The 5,230-nt window shown below is 37.4% G+C and overlaps 1 pseudogene; it reads left to right on the forward strand.

The window, feature by feature from the left end:
* Positions 1 to 854: 854 nt before the first annotated feature.
* LOC107519283 lies at positions 855 to 1,689 on the forward strand (annotated as a pseudogene).
* The last annotated feature ends 3,541 nt before the right edge of the window (positions 1,690 to 5,230 follow it).

Here is a 5,230-nt window from a genome sequence, read left to right on the forward strand (position 1 = left end):
CAGTTCTCTGGAAAGGAAACCAACCTTCGAGGTAGAGGAGCACATATAGCTTGCTTATGACCAAAGTACATGGTTTTCTGAGACTGAGGGATAGCAAGGAGAGATTTGTGATCAGAGAGTGGGAGGGTTGCAGTAGGTACTCTTAAGGAGGACTACCTTTATCCCAAGAGCAGTGGGTAATCACTGCAGGGCTTTAAACGATAAGAGAAACTGATCAGATTTGCATTTTGAGAAGCTCATTCATCTTTGATGTTAGAAACAGATATTGGGTCATGTGGTGTCCCTGGACACTAAGAGCTTTGGTCTAAGAGTTAATTTGGGCTGTGCTTCTATACTAAACAATGTAAGGAATTCAAAAGAAATTGCAATGTCATTCTATAGAGTAGCTTTCAAGTATAATAAGGGTGAGGGGAGAATTCATGGATTCAGTGTTATGTCAAGAAATGAGAAATGCTTTTGTGTGGAGGGAAATCAAGAACATTTGACCTATGTTTAGAAGATAGGATCCTTGTCTTCAGGAAACTTAGAGTCAGTTTTTGCGTGTCAAGAATTTCATATGTAAGATTAATAAAATGAATGGAGAAGTGAAGAGAACAAGAGATGTGTGTGTAGTGGGCACATGTGAAAGAGAGGAGAAATTATTCTTGCAAATTTAAACTGAAATGCCTTTTAACTTCCAGAAGCAGTTTTGTCAAGATTGGCCAGTCAGCTCCTTGTTTATAGTTTGTTGGCAGGAAAATGAAAAGCTATTTTTTTAAAGTAAACATCTGATATGAAATTTCACACAAAGCCCAATCAACCTGTAAATGAAAGCACAACATGTTAAAAGAGGCCTGTCTTTCCCATCTTGCAAGATGGCAGGTGAAAAAACCGAGAAGCTGGACACTAAGAAGAAGAAACCTGAAGCCAAGAAGGCTGATCCTGGTGGCAAGGTTAAGACGGGTAACCTCAAGGCCAAAATGCCTGAGAAATGGAAGCCCCACTGCAGCTAAAACCCTGTTACAGGAATCGGCAGATATTCCCAATCAACTATGTATTCCAGAAAGGCCATATATAAGAGAAAGTATTTATTAACTAAATCCAGGATTGAAAAAAAGAAGATTCTCTCTACTATCCAAAACCAGTTGGTGGCAACAAGATGATGCACCTGAGAGGTTAAACTTTGCAAGTGCCTAGGTATTCCTACTGAATACATGCCTTGAAAGTTGTTGAGCCACGGCCAGACAGCATGTGAGAAAATTTCGGGTTGGCATCACCCCTAGGACCATTCTGATCATAGTCACTGGGAGTAGCAGAAGCAAGAGAGTGATTTTCCTGAAGCAGCTGAGCAGTGGCTTGCTACTTGTGACTAAACCTCTGTCTGTTCATCACTTGAGTTCCTCAGTGTAGAACATGCCAGAAATTTGCCATCACCACCTCCACCAGAATTGACATGAGTGATGTGAAAATCCCCAAATATTTCACTAACACTTAATTCAAGAAAAAGCCGTGCAAGCCCAGACACCAGGAGGGTAGATCTTTGACACAGAAAAAGAGAAATACAAGATAATAGAGCAGCATAAGGTTGACCAGAAAGCTGTAGATTTATACATTCTGCCCAAAATCAAAACTGTTCTTTAGCTCTAGGTCTACATCCTCTCTGTGTTTGCTCTTGCAAATGGGGTTTATCCTCACAAACTTGTGTTCTAAATTTATTATGAAAAACCTAATTAAATGCCTGATCTGTTAAAAAAAAAAAAAAAAAAGACCTGTAGAAATAGTCAAGCCGAAGGAAAACAGTTTTACTTAGCATAGAAAGTTTAAAGAAAGTGGTGATTATATCCTTTGTGTTGTATAAAGTGGAATTCTGGTTGCTCAAAGGAGTAATGCAAATATTGGAGAAAGAAAATTGATAAATAGCAGAGAATGCTTTTTACAGAAATCTCATTCTTAGAAATATATCCTGAGGAAAATAATTTTAAAAAATATGTATAAGGATATTTATCATCAATACATGGGAAAAATTAACTTGCCCCCACGAGTATTGATTAAATAAATAATGGTTGACTATATGAAGGAATACTACGCAGAAATTTTAGAAAGATGATTGAAATGTGTATCTATTGACACAAAAATATGTTCATAGTATAGTCAATGCAGTGACCAAAAGAGACTTCAAAATATTATGATCCAACTGATATAAATACATCTTTATAGATGCCATCAGATGGGCTCCCTCGTACATTCCCACCACAAAATTCACAGCCCTGTCTTGATTAGTTCACATATTCCCAGTGTTCCATTGTGTTCCAAAGAAGAGGAATCCGGGTTCCTGTTGAAGGCCAATCACTCATCACGTGGACTCCAACTCCTCTTGCTGTCTCAGAGACATAACTGCTGCAGTTATCATGCTTTTCTCCTTCATTACAAAAGTCTTCCTTTCTATTAGGCCATTTACATCATTGTAGAAAAAAGCTCTTCATTTTCCCCACATTATACAGCAGCTGCCATATCATTTAGACTCATCTATTCAGAGCAGAACTCAAAAATGTTGCTACAATGCCTGTTTCCACTTCAGCTCACTCCAATCTGGTTTCTGTCCCAATCACTCTTGTCAAGGTTACAAACTGCCAAATGCTTTGGTTGCCTCTCCAGCCTTATCTGATTTCACTCAGCAGCACACATTACCATTGACCTCGCCTCCTCTCAAAACTCTTTCCTCTGGCTTTCCTTTTATTCATTCGATAGTCTTTAATTCTCAAACTCACTCTGATTGCCTCAAAGTTCACTTGAGGTTCCTCTTTTCTTTGTTCTATTGGCTGTTCTCAACTCTGCGTGCATGTTCACATCATCTAGGAAACTTTCCAAATGCAGTGATGACTGGGCAGATGAAGGGAGTTAGAATCTCTGGATGTGGAGCTCTGGTCTTGGCAGGTTTTAAGATTTTCCCAGGTGACCTTATCACCTTATGTGCACTCAGGGCTGAAAACCACTGCCTGAGGTGGTCTCATTCAGTTTCATGGTTTATCCTCACTAGGTCAGATTACTAGTAAATTTATATCTTCAGTCTCTTGGCAGAACTCCCTGAAATAACTAGACCTGCCAAGTCTGAAAGAAACTTTGTATCCCTCAAGGTCACTGCTATAGTCTGGTACTGGGATGGGGTGACCAGCACTAACCAAATAAGAGAACTATCCTGGGTCCTTTGATATCCTATGAACGTGTACATCACATACTTGGCCTTCAAAGGAGCAGACTTCTTGCTCAGGAACTTTTACACAGATTTTGCCAGTCTCAACATCATTCTCTCAACAGTGATGTCTGGTTTGTCTTGGACAAAAGATGAATAAAAACGGTTGTGCTTTCATTCTAAATTCTAATTAGCTGTAGAAGCACTTCTCACGCTACATTAAGTTTATAAAAGTTTGTAAATTCTGATTATACTAGTGTTCTCCTGCACACCACTCTTAGCTCCCTATTAATAATATCAGGTAAATTCTCCTTTGGTTGCTTTGCAGTTTCATAATGTTAAGATCTGTGTTAATCTATACCTAGTAGTTCTTTTTTATCTCATACCAGACTCTCAGGGAGGCTTGCTAATTGTTTTTCTATTTACTTCTTGTTTTCTCTTACATCCTTGTGTGATGGTTAATTTATGTGTCAACTTGGCTAGGCCATGGGGTGCCCAGGTATTTGATGAAACATTATTCTGGGCGATTTCTGTGAGGTGTTTCTGGAGGAGATTCACATTTGAGTTGGTAAAACAGATTTCCCCCTCCAGTGTGGGCCTCATCCAATCAGCCAAAGACTTGAGTAGAACAAAAATGCTGCCCCTCACCTGAGTAAGAGAGTTTCTCCTACTTTATTGCCTTCAAACTGGGACAATGGCTCCCTACTGCCCTCACACTTGAAGTGAAGCATTGGCTTTTCCTAGGTGTTCAGCCTGCTGGCTTATGAACTGGAACTATACCATCAGTCCTCCTGGTTCTGACAGCTAAGCTGGGCTGCGTGATAAGGACAATGTCAGTGTGCAAAGGGAAGGAGAGAGCTGAGGCAAGAAAAGGACCTACTGGAAGAGACAAGGAAAATACATCCCATGAAGTCCTGCTATATTTGCCAGCTACACATCCTGTGCTTGGTGTCTCTGTGTCTGTCAGCTAACCTGCAAACTCTGTCCCACTCCACACAACTTTTTACACTGAAAATACTTATTTTGAATAGAAAATGCATCCAAATATTTAAACCCGGAATGTGCAAAAGGGTATATCAATATTATATCCTTCTTTCTACCCCTCATGCCTAAATACAAATAGCTATCAATTTCCTTCTCCAATGTGGGCACTACCTAAACATATCTGTATATATGTATATCTCTATGCACATATATTACTTTGGTGGATGTAAGTGATAGACGTATTTTTTTCTTTTTTGCACTTAGCTTTTTACTTTCAATTGTAAATTGCAAAGTTGGTTCCGTATTAGTATAGATCCCTTTCATTTTTAAATACATTATCTTTATTGTATGGATATTTAATATATTTAATGTACATTCTCATGAATATTTGTTTTAATCATTTTGCTACTATAAATGATGCTATAAAAAACTGTATGTTTTATTTCATAAGGTTATGAGTCTGTTTGATGTCTATGCTCCTGGAAGTAGAATTTCTGAGTCAAGGGCAAATGTACTTTAATTTTTTGGTTTTTGCCAAGTTGTAGTTAATAGAAGCACAATTTTCACTTCTTCAATGATGCAGGAAAGTACCTCTCTCCCAACAGCTTTAAAGATGTGCATTATTTATTATTTCATCTTCACCTGTTTGTTAGTTTTTAAAAAGACATGGCCATATTAGAGTTACTTTTTGATTTCTCAAATTGTCAGCAAAGCTGAGCATGTTTTTACAGTTTAAAGCAGCATTTTTTTTTTTTTTCTGAAATGTTATTCATAAACTTGGCCCATTTTTCTCTTAGGTACTTCATCTTTATCTTATTGATTTGGGGAGCTTTTGTATATTAAAAAAATTACTTTGTGGTAGAAAGAGCACTTTTTCTCTCATTTTTTTTGTTTTGTTTTGGCTTTGTGAATTTTTCAGTGTAGAATGTTTAAAAAATATATTCTTTAGTGATTAGTGTTTTAGTTTTTACTTTTATGAAAAGTTCTTCCTTATAATAAGAATATATAGATTTTTAATCATTTAATTTTAATGTTTGCTTTAATTAACATGAAATTTATTTCAGTGGCAGTCTGTCT

The sequence above is a fragment of the Rousettus aegyptiacus genome, unplaced genomic scaffold, assembly GCF_014176215.1.
Source record: "Rousettus aegyptiacus isolate mRouAeg1 unplaced genomic scaffold, mRouAeg1.p scaffold_m13_p_6, whole genome shotgun sequence".
Taxonomy (NCBI): domain Eukaryota; kingdom Metazoa; phylum Chordata; class Mammalia; order Chiroptera; family Pteropodidae; genus Rousettus; species Rousettus aegyptiacus.